Here is a 13,447-nt window from a genome sequence, read left to right on the forward strand (position 1 = left end):
CTATGAGTTTAGAACACCAAGACTGTATATCACCGTGAGTTTAGAACGGCAAGACTGGAATTCAATGTGAATGTAGAACACCAAGCCTGAACATCACTGTGAGTTTAGAACTCCAAGCCTGAACATCACCATGAGTTGAGTGCACCTAGCCTGAATATCACCGTGAGTTTAGAACACCAAGACTGAAAGTCAACGTGAATGTAAAACACCAAGCCTGAACATCACTGTGAGATTAGAACACCAAGCCTGAATATCATTGAGAGTTTAGAACACAAAGACTGAATATCCACAATAGTTTAGAACACCAAGTCTGAACATCACCGTGATTTCAGTACACCAATACTGAAAATCACCCTGATTCTAGAACAAGGAAATGGAAAATCACGGTGAGCTTGCAGCATCAAGTCTGAATATCACCCAGAATTTAGAACACCAAGACTGAGTATCACCTTGATATTAGAGAACTAAGACTAAATATGACCATGAGTTTAGAACACCAAGATGGAAAATGACTATGAGTTTACAGCATCAAGCCTGAATATCACTGTCTATTTAGGACACCAAGACTGAATATCACGATGAGTTTATAATGCCAAGACTGAATATCACTATGAATTTCGAACACCAAGACTGAATATCACCATGAGTTCAGAGCACCAAGCTAGAATAGAAACATGAGTTTAGAACACCAAGACTGAATATCACTTGGTATTTAGAATGCCAAGACTAAATATCACCATGAGTATACAATGCTAAGATTGAATATCACGCTGAGTTTAGAACATCAAGCCTTAATATCAATGTGAGTTTAGAACACAGAGGCTGAACATCAACATGAGTTTAGATCAAAATGTCTGAATATCACCGTGAGTTTAGAACACCAAGCCTGAATATAAACGTGAGTTTAGAACACAAAGCCTGAGTATCGACGTGAGTTGAGAACACGAAGCCTGAATATCACCGTTAGTTTAGAACACCAAGCCTGAATATCAACGTGAGTTTATAACACCAAGACTGAAAGTCAACGTGAATGTAGAACACCAAGCCTGAACATCACTGTGAGTTTAGAACACCAAGCCTGAATATCACAGTGAGTTTAGAACACCAAGCCTGAATATCAACGTGAGTTTAGAACACCAAGCCTGAACAACACCATGAGTTTAGAACACCAAGACTGTAAATCAATGTGAACGTAGAACACCAAGCCTGAACATCATTCTGAGTTTAGAACACCAAGACTCTATATCACTGTGAATTTAGAATGGCAAGACTGGAATTCAACGTGAATGTAGAACACCAAGCCTGAACATCACTGTGAGTTTAGAACACCAAGCCTGAATATCACTGTGAGTTGGGAACACCAAGCCCTGAAAATCGCACTGAGTTTGGAACACCGAGACTGAATATCACCGTGGGTTTAGAACACCAAGCCTGAAAATCACCTTGAGTTTAGAACACCAAGACTGAATATCACTGTGAGATTAGAACACCAAGGCTGAATATCACTATGAGTTTAGAACACCAAGACTGTATATCACCGTGAGTTTAGAACGGCAAGACTGGAATTCAACGTGAATGTAGAACACCAAGCCTGAACATCACTGTGAGATTAGAACACCAAGCCTGAATATCATTGAGAGTTTAGAACACAAAGACTGAATATCCACAATAGTTTAGAACACCAGGTCTGAACATCACCGTTATTTCAGTACACCAATACTGAAAATCACCCTGATTCTAGAACAACGAAACGGAAAATCACGGTGAGCTTGCAGCATCAAGTCTGAATATCACCCAGAATTTAGAACACCAAGACTGAGTATCACCTTGATATTAGAGAACTAAGACTAAATATGACCATGAGTTTAGAACACCAAGATGGAAAATGACTATGAGTTTACAGCATCAAGCCTGAATATCACTGTCTATTTAGAACACCAAGACTGAATATCACAAAGAGTTTATAATGCCAAGACTGAATATCACTATGAATTTAGAACACCAAGACTGAATATCACCGTGAGTTCAGAGCACCAAGCTAGAATAGAAACATGAGTTTAGAACACCAAGACTGAATATCACTTGGTATTTAGAATGCCAAGACTAAATATCACCATGAGCATACAATGCTAAGATTGAATATCACGGTGAGTTTAGAACACCAAGCCTGAATACCAATGTGAGTTTAGAACACAGAGGCTGAACATCAACATGAGTTTAGAACAAAATGACTGAATATCACCGTGAGTTTAGAACACCAAGCCTGAATATCAACGTGAGTTTAGAACACAAAGCCTGAGTATCGACGTGAGTTGAGAACACGAAGCCTGAATATCACCGTTAGTTTAGTACACCAAGCCTGAATATCAACGTGAATTTACTACACCAAGACTGAAAGTCAACGTGAATGTAGAACACCAAGCCTGAACATCACTGTGAGTTTAGAACACCAAGCCTGAATGTCACAGTGAGTTTAGAACACCAAGCCTGAATATCAACGTGAGTTTAGAACACCAAGCCTGAATAACACCATGAGTTTAGGACACCAAGACTGTAAATCAATGTGAACGTACAACACCAAGCCTGAACATCATTCTGAGTTTAGAACACCAAGACTGAATATCACTTGGTATTTAGAATGCCAAGACTGAATATCACCCTGAATTCAGAACGCTAATATTGAATACCACTGTCAGTTTAGAGCACCAAGCATGAGTATCGACATGAGTTGAGAACATGAGGCCTGAATATCACCGTTAGTTTAGAACACCAAGCCTGAACATCAACGTGAGTTTACAACAGAATGACTGAATATCACCGTGAGTTTAGAACACCAAGGCTAGATAACAACATGAGTTTAGAACACCAAGCCTGAATATCACCGTGAGTTTAGAACACCAAGACTGAAAATCAACGTGAATGTAGAACACCAAGCCTGAACATCACTGTGAGTTTAGAACACCAAACCTGAACATCACCGAGGGTTTAGAACACCAAGTCTGAATATCACGATGAGTTTAGAACACCAAGTCTGAATATCACTGTGAGATTAGAACACCAAGGCTGAATATCACTATGAGTTTAGAACACCAAGACTGTATATCACCGTGAGTTTAGAACGGCAAGACTGAAAATCAATGTGAATGTTGAACACCAAGCCTGAACATCACTGTGAGTTTAGAACTCCAAGCCTGAACATCACCGTGATTTGAGTACACCTAGCCTGAATATCACTGTGAGTTTGGAAAAGGAAGCCTGAAAATCACCATGAGTTTAGAACACCAAGCCTGAATATCACTGTGACTTTAGAACGCTAAGACTGAAAATCAACGTGAATGTAAAACACCAAGCCTGAACATCACTGTGAGATTAGAACACCAAGCCTGAATATCATTGAGAGTTTAGAACACAAAGACTGAATATCAACAATAGTTTAGAACACCAAGTCTGAACATCACCGTGATTTCAGTACACCAATACTGAAAATCACCCTGATTCTAGAACAACGAAACGGAAAATCACGGTGAGCTTGCAGCATCAAGTCTGAATATCACCCAGAATTTAGAACACCAAGACTGAGTATCACCTTGATATTAGAGAACTAAGACTAAATATGACCATGAGTTTAGAACACCAAGATGGAAAATGACTATGAGTTTACAGCATCAAGCCTGAATATCACTGTCTATTTAGAACACCAAGACTGAATATCACGAAGAGTTTATAATGCCAAGACTGAATATCACTATGAATTTCGAACACCAAGACTGAAAATCACCATGAGTTTAGAACACCAAGCCTGAATATCACTGTGACTTTAGAACGCTAAGACTGAAAATCAACGTGAATGTAAAACACCAAGCCTGAACATCACTGTGAGATTAGAACACCAAGCCTGAATATCATTGAGAGTTTAGAACACAAAGACTGAATATCAACAATAGTTTAGAACAACAAGTCTGAACATCACCGTGATTTCAGTACACTATTACTGAAAATCACCCTGATTCTAGAACAACGAAATGGAAAATCACGGTGAGCTTGCAGCATCAAGTCTGAATATCACCCAGAATTTAGAACACCAAGACTGAGTATCACCTTGATATTAGAGAACTAAGACTAAATATGACCATGAGTTTAGAACACCAAGATGGAAAATGACTATGAGTTTACAGCATCAAGCCTGAATATCACTGTCTATTTAGAACACCAAGACTGAATATCACGAAGAGTTTATAATGCCAAGACTGAATATCACTATGAATTTCGAACACCAAGACTGAATATCACCATGAGTTCAGAGCACCAAGCTAGAATAGAAACATGAGTTTAGAACACCAAGACTGAATATCACTTGGTATTTAGAATGCCAAGACTAAATATCACCATGAGTATACAATGCTAAGATTGAATATCACGGTGAGTTTAGAACACCAAGCCTGAATACCAATGTGAGTTTAGAACACAGAGGCTGAACATCAACATGAGTTTAGAACAAAATGACTGAATATCACCGTGAGTTTAGAACACCAAGCCTGAATATCAACGTGAGTTTAGAACACAAAGCCTGAGTATCGACGTGAGTTGAGAACACGAAGCCTGAATATCACCGTTAGTTTAGTACACCAAGCCTGAATATCAACGTGAATTTACTACACCAAGACTGAAAGTCAACGTGAATGTAGAACACCAAGCCTGAACATCACTGTAAGTTTAGAACACCAAGCCTGAATGTCACAGTGAGTTTAGAACACCAAGCCTGAATATCAACGTGAATGTAGAACACCAAGCCTGAACATCACTGTGAGTTTAGAACACCAAGCCTGAATGTCACAGTGAGTTTAGAACACCAAGCCTGAATATCAACGTGAGTTTAGAACACCAAGCCTGAATAACACCATGAGTTTAGGACACCAAGACTGTAAATCAATGTGAACGTACAACACCAAGCCTGAACATCATTCTGAGTTTAGAACACCAAGACTGAATATCACTTGGTATTTAGAATGCCAAGACTGAATATCACCCTGAATTCAGAACGCTAATATTGAATACCACTGTCAGTTTAGAGCACCAAGCATGAGTATCGACATGAGTTGAGAACATGAGGCCTGAATATCACCGTTAGTTTAGAACACCAAGCCTGAACATCAACGTGAGTTTACAACAGAATGACTGAATATCACCGTGAGTTTAGAACACCAAGGCTAGATAACAACATGAGTTTAGAACACCAAGCCTGAATATCACCGTGAGTTTAGAACACCAAGACTGAAAATCAACGTGAATGTAGAACACCAAGCCTGAACATCACTGTGAGTTTAGAACACCAAACCTGAACATCACCGAGGGTTTAGAACACCAAGTCTGAATATCACGATGAGTTTAGAACACCAAGTCTGAATATCACTGTGAGATTAGAACACCAAGGCTGAATATCACTATGAGTTTAGAACACCAAGACTGTATATCACCGTGAGTTTAGAACGGCAAGACTGAAAATCAATGTGAATGTTGAACACCAAGCCTGAACATCACTGTGAGTTTAGAACTCCAAGCCTGAACATCACCGTGATTTGAGTACACCTAGCCTGAATATCACTGTGAGTTTGGAAAAGGAAGCCTGAAAATCACCATGAGTTTAGAACACCAAGCCTGAATATCACTGTGACTTTAGAACGCTAAGACTGAAAATCAACGTGAATGTAAAACACCAAGCCTGAACATCACTGTGAGATTAGAACACCAAGCCTGAATATCATTGAGAGTTTAGAACACAAAGACTGAATATCAACAATAGTTTAGAACACCAAGTCTGAACATCACCGTGATTTCAGTACACCAATACTGAAAATCACCCTGATTCTAGAACAACGAAACGGAAAATCACGGTGAGCTTGCAGCATCAAGTCTGAATATCACCCAGAATTTAGAACACCAAGACTGAGTATCACCTTGATATTAGAGAACTAAGACTAAATATGACCATGAGTTTAGAACACCAAGATGGAAAATGACTATGAGTTTACAGCATCAAGCCTGAATATCACTGTCTATTTAGAACACCAAGACTGAATATCACGAAGAGTTTATAATGCCAAGACTGAATATCACTATGAATTTCGAACACCAAGACTGAAAATCACCATGAGTTTAGAACACCAAGCCTGAATATCACTGTGACTTTAGAACGCTAAGACTGAAAATCAACGTGAATGTAAAACACCAAGCCTGAACATCACTGTGAGATTAGAACACCAAGCCTGAATATCATTGAGAGTTTAGAACACAAAGACTGAATATCAACAATAGTTTAGAACAACAAGTCTGAACATCACCGTGATTTCAGTACACTATTACTGAAAATCACCCTGATTCTAGAACAACGAAATGGAAAATCACGGTGAGCTTGCAGCATCAAGTCTGAATATCACCCAGAATTTAGAACACCAAGACTGAGTATCACCTTGATATTAGAGAACTAAGACTAAATATGACCATGAGTTTAGAACACCAAGATGGAAAATGACTATGAGTTTACAGCATCAAGCCTGAATATCACTGTCTATTTAGAACACCAAGACTGAATATCACGAAGAGTTTATAATGCCAAGACTGAATATCACTATGAATTTCGAACACCAAGACTGAATATCACCATGAGTTCAGAGCACCAAGCTAGAATAGAAACATGAGTTTAGAACACCAAGACTGAATATCACTTGGTATTTAGAATGCCAAGACTAAATATCACCATGAGTATACAATGCTAAGATTGAATATCACGGTGAGTTTAGAACACCAAGCCTGAATACCAATGTGAGTTTAGAACACAGAGGCTGAACATCAACATGAGTTTAGAACAAAATGACTGAATATCACCGTGAGTTTAGAACACCAAGCCTGAATATCAACGTGAGTTTAGAACACAAAGCCTGAGTATCGACGTGAGTTGAGAACACGAAGCCTGAATATCACCGTTAGTTTAGTACACCAAGCCTGAATATCAACGTGAATTTACTACACCAAGACTGAAAGTCAACGTGAATGTAGAACACCAAGCCTGAACATCACTGTAAGTTTAGAACACCAAGCCTGAATGTCACAGTGAGTTTAGAACACCAAGCCTGAATATCAACGTGAATGTAGAACACCAAGCCTGAACATCACTGTGAGTTTAGAACACCAAGCCTGAATGTCACAGTGAGTTTAGAACACCAAGCCTGAATATCAACGTGAGTTTAGAACACCAAGCCTGAATAACACCATGAGTTTAGGACACCAAGACTGTAAATCAATGTGAACGTACAACACCAAGCCTGAACATCATTCTGAGTTTAGAACACCAAGACTGAATATCACTTGGTATTTAGAATGCCAAGACTGAATATCACCCTGAATTCAGAACGCTAATATTGAATACCACTGTCAGTTTAGAGCACCAAGCATGAGTATCGACATGAGTTGAGAACATGAGGCCTGAATATCACCGTTAGTTTAGAACACCAAGCCTGAACATCAACGTGAGTTTACAACAGAATGACTGAATATCACCGTGAGTTTAGAACACCAAGGCTAGATAACAACATGAGTTTAGAACACCAAGCCTGAATATCACCGTGAGTTTAGAACACCAAGACTGAAAATCAACGTGAATGTAGAACACCAAGCCTGAACATCACTGTGAGTTTAGAACACCAAACCTGAACATCACCGAGGGTTTAGAACACCAAGTCTGAATATCACGATGAGTTTAGAACACCAAGTCTGAATATCACTGTGAGATTAGAACACCAAGGCTGAATATCACTATGAGTTTAGAACACCAAGACTGTATATCACCGTGAGTTTAGAACGGCAAGACTGAAAATCAATGTGAATGTTGAACACCAAGCCTGAACATCACTGTGAGTTTAGAACTCCAAGCCTGAACATCACCGTGATTTGAGTACACCTAGCCTGAATATCACTGTGAGTTTGGAAAAGGAAGCCTGAAAATCACCATGAGTTTAGAACACCAAGCCTGAATATCACTGTGACTTTAGAACGCTAAGACTGAAAATCAACGTGAATGTAAAACACCAAGCCTGAACATCACTGTGAGATTAGAACACCAAGCCTGAATATCATTGAGAGTTTAGAACACAAAGACTGAATATCAACAATAGTTTAGAACAACAAGTCTGAACATCACCGTGATTTCAGTACACTAATACTGAAAATCACCCTGATTCTAGAACAACGAAATGGAAAATCACGGTGAGCTTGCAGCATCAAGTCTGAATATCACCCAGAATTTAGAACACCAAGACTGAGTATCACCTTGATATTAGAGAACTAAGACTAAATATGACCATGAGTTTAGAACACCAAGATGGAAAATGACTATGAGTTTACAGCATCAAGCCTGAATATCACTGTCTATTTAGAACACCAAGACTGAATATCACGAAGAGTTTATAATGCCAAGACTGAATATCACTATGAATTTCGAACACCAAGACTGAATATCACCATGAGTTCAGAGCACCAAGCTAGAATAGAAACATGAGTTTAGAACACCAAGACTGAATATCACTTGGTATTTAGAATGCCAAGACTAAATATCACCATGAGTATACAATGCTAAGATTGAATATCACGGTGAGTTTAGAACACCAAGCCTGAATATCAATGTGAGTTTAGAACACAGAGGCTGAACATCAACATGAGTTTAGATCAAAATGACTGAATATCACCGTGAGTTTAGAACACCAAGCCTGAATATCAACGTGAGTTTAGAACACAAAGCCTGAGTATCGACGTGAGTTGAAAACACGAAGCCTGAATATCACCGTTAGTTTAGAACACCAAGCCTGAATATCAACGTGAGTTTAGAACACCAAGACTGAAAGTCAACGTGAATGTAGAACACCAAGCCTGAACGTCACTGTGAGTTTAGAACACCAAGCCTGAATATCACAGTGAGTTTAGAACACCAAGCCTGAATATCAACGTGAGTTTAGAACACCAAGCCTGAATAACACCATGAGTTTAGATCACCAAGACTGTAAATTAATGTGAATGTAGAACACCAAGCCTGAACATCATTCTGAGTTTAGAAAACCACGCCTGAATATCACAGTGAGTTCAGAACACCAAGCCTGAATATCACCTTGAGTTTAGAACACCAAGTCTGAAAGTCAACGTGAATGTAGAACACCAAGCCTGAACATCACTGTGAGCTTAGAACACCAAGGCTGAATATCACTATGAGTTTAGAACACCTAGACTGTATATCACCGTGAGTTTAGAACGGCAAGACTGAAAATCAATGTGAATGTATAACACCAAGCCTGAACATCACTGTGAGTTTGGAACTCCAAGCCTCAACATCAAATTGAGTTCAGTACACCTAGCCTGAAAATCACCGTGAGTTTAGAACACCAAGCCTGAATATCACTGCGACTTTAGAACGCTAAGACTGAAAATCAACGTGAATGTAAAACACCAAGCCTAAACATCACTGTGAGATTAGAACACCAAGCCTGAATATCATTGAGAGTTTAGAACAGAAAGACTGAATATCAACAATAGTTTAGAACACCAAGTCTGAACATCACCGTGATTTCAGTACACCAATACTGAAAATCACCCTGATTCTAGAACAATGAAACGGAAAATCACGGTGAGCTTGCAGCATCAAGTCTGAATATCACCCAGAATTTAGAACACCAAGACTGAGTATTACCTTGATATTAGAGAACTAAGACTAAATATGACCATGAGTTTAGAACACCAAGATGGAAATGACTCTGAGTTTACAGCATCAAGCCTGAATATCACTGTCTATTTAGAACACCAAGACTGAATATCACGATGAGTTTATAATGCCAAGACTGAATATCACTATGAATTTCGAACACCAAGACTGAATATCACCATGAGTTCAGAGCACCAAGCTACTATAGAAACATGAGTTTAGAACACCAAGACTGAGTATCACTTGGTATTTAGAATGCCAAGACTAAATATCAACATGAGTATACAATGCTAAGATTGAATATCATGGTGAGTTTAGAACACCAAGCCTGAATATCAACGTGAGTTTAGAACACCAAGCCTGAATATCAATGTGAGTTTAGAACACCAAGACTGAAAATCAACGTGAATGTAGAACACCAAGCCTGAACATCACAGCGAGTTTAGAACACCAAGCCTGAATATCAACGTGAGTTTAGAACACCAAGCCTGAACAACACCATGAGTTTAGAACACCAAGACTGTAAATCAATGTGAATGTAGAACACCAAGCCTGAACATCATTCTGAGTTTAGTACACCAAGACTCTATATCACTGTGAATTTAGAACGGCAAGACTGGAATTCAACGTGAATGTAGAACACCAAGCCTGAACATCACTGTGAGTTTAGAACACCAAGCCTGAATATCACTGTGAGTTGAGAACACCAAGCCCTGAAAACCACACTGAGTTTGGAACACCAAGACTGAATTTCACCGCGGGTTTAGAACACCAAGCCTGAATATCACCTTGAGTTTAGAACACCAAGACTAATATCACTGTGAGATTAGAACACCAAGGCTGAATATCACTATGAGATTAGAACACCAAGACTGTATATCACCGTGAGTTTAGAACAGCAAGACTGGAATTCAACGTGAATGTAGAACACCAACCCTGAACATCACTGTGAGTTTAGAACTCCAAGCCTGAACATCACCATGAGTTGAGTGCACCTAGCCTGAATATCACTGGGAGTTTGGAAAACGAAGCCTGAAAATCACCGTGAGTTTAGAACACCAAGCCTGAATATCACTGTTACTTTAAACGCTAAGACTGAAAATCAACGTGAATGTAAAGCACCAAGCCTGAACATCACTATGAGTTTAGAACACCTAGCCTGAATATCACTGAGAGTTTAGAACACAAAGACTGAATATCAACAATAGTTGAGAACACCAAGTCTGAACATCACCGTGATTTCAGTACACCAATACTGAAAATCACCCTGACTCTAGAACAATGAAACGGAAAACCACGGTAAGCTTGCAGCATCAAGTCTGAATATCACCCAAAATTTAGAACACCAAGATGGAGTATCAACTTGATATTAGAGAACTAAGACTACATATGACCATGAGTTTAGAACACCAAGATGGAAAATCACTGTGAGTTTACAGCATCAAGCCTGAATATCACTGTCTATTTTGAACACCAAGACTGAATATCACCATTACTTTAGAATGCCAAGACTGAATATCACTTGGTATTTAGAATGCCAAGAGTAAATATCACCATGAGTATTCAATGCTAAGATTGAATATCACGGTGAGTTTAGAACACCAAGCCTGAATATCAATGTGAGTTTAGAACACAGAGGCTGAACATCAACATGAGTTTAGATCAAAATGTCTGAATATCACCGTGAGTTTAGAACACCAAGCCTGAATGTCAACGTGAGTTTAGAACACAATGCCTGAGTATCGACGTGAGTTGAGAACACGAAGCCTGAATATCACCGTGAGTTTAGAACACCAAGACTGAAAGTCAACGTGAATGTAGAACACCAAGCCTGAACATCACTGAGTTTAGAACACCAAGCCTGAATATAACAGTGAGTTTAGAACACCAAGCCTGAATATCAACGTGAGTTTAGAACACCAAGCCTGAACAACACCATGAGTTTAGAACACCAAGACTGTAAATCAATGTGAATGTAGAACACCAAGCCTGAACATCATTCTGAGTTTAGAACACGAAGACTCTATATCACTGTGAATTTAGAACGGCAGGACTGGAATTCAACGTGAATGTAGAACACCAAGCCTGAACATCACTGTGAGTTGAGAACACCAAGCCCTGAAAATCGCACTGAGTTTGGAACACCAAGACTGAATATCACCGCGGGTTTAGAACACCAAGCCTGAATATCACCTTGAGTTTAGAACACCAAGACTGAATATCACTGTGAGATTAGAGCACTCAGGGCTGAATATCACTATGAGTTCAGAACACCAAGACTGTATATCACCGTGAGTTTAGAACGGCAAGACTGGAATTCAACGTGAATGTAGAACACCAAGCCTGAACATCACTGTGAGTTTAGAACTCCAAGCCTGAACATCACCATGAGTTGAGTGCACCTAGCCTGAATATCAACGTGAGTTTAGAACACAAAGCCTGAGTATCGACGTGAGTTGAGAACACGAAGCCTGAATATCACCGTTAGTTTAGAACACCAAGCCTGAATATCAACGTGAATTTACTACACCAAGACTGAAAGTCAACGTGAATGTAGAACACCAAGCCTGAACATCACTGTGAGTTTAGAACACCAAGCCTGAATGTCACAGTGAGTTTAGAACACCAAGCCTGAATATCAACGTGAGTTTAGAACACCAAGCCTGAATAACACCATGAGTTTAGGACACCAAGACTGTAAATCAATGTGAACATAGAACACCAAGCCTGAACATCATTCTGAGTTTAGAACACCAAGACTGAATATCACATGGTATTTAGAACGCCAAGACTGAATATCACTGTGAATTTAGAACGCTAAGATTGAATACCACTGTCAGTTTAGAGCACCAAGCATGAGTATCGACATGAGTTGAGAACATGAAGCCTGAATATCACCGTTAGTTTAGAACACCAAGCCTGAACATCAACGTGAGTTTACAACAGAATGACTGAATATCATCGTGAGTTTAGAACACCAAGGCTAGATAACATGAGTTTAGAACACCAAACCTGAATATCACCTTGAGTTTAGAACACCAAGACTGAATATCACTGTGAGATTAGAACACCAAGGCTGAATATCACTATGAGTTTAGAACACCAAGACTGTATATCACCGTGAGTTTAGAACGGAAAGACTGGAATTCAACGTGAATGTAGAACACCAAGACTGAACATCACTGTGAGTTTAGAACTCCAAGCCTGAACATCACCATGAGTTGAGTGCACCTAGCCTGAATATCACCGTGAGTTTAGAACACCAAGACTGAAAGTCAACGTGAATGTAAAACACCAAGCCTGAACATCACTGTGAGATTAGAACACCAAGCCTGAATATCATTGAGAGTTTAGAACACAAAGACTGAATATCCACAATAGTTTAGAACACCAAGTCTGAACATCACCGTGATTTCAGTACACCAATACTGAAAATCACCCTGATTCTAGAACAACGAAACGGAAAATCACGGTGAGCTTGCAGCATCAAGTCTGAATATCACCCAGAATTTAGAACACCAAGACTGAGTATCACCTTGATATTAGAGAACTAAGACTAAATATGACCATGAGTTTAGAACACCAAGATGGAAAATGACTATGAGTTTACAGCATCAAGCCTGAATATCACTGTCTATTTAGAACACCAAGACTGAATATCACGAAGAGTTTATAATGCCAAGACTGAATATCACTATGAATTTA

Source organism: Carcharodon carcharias, chromosome 12 (assembly GCF_017639515.1).
Source record: "Carcharodon carcharias isolate sCarCar2 chromosome 12, sCarCar2.pri, whole genome shotgun sequence".
NCBI lineage: Eukaryota > Metazoa > Chordata > Chondrichthyes > Lamniformes > Lamnidae > Carcharodon > Carcharodon carcharias.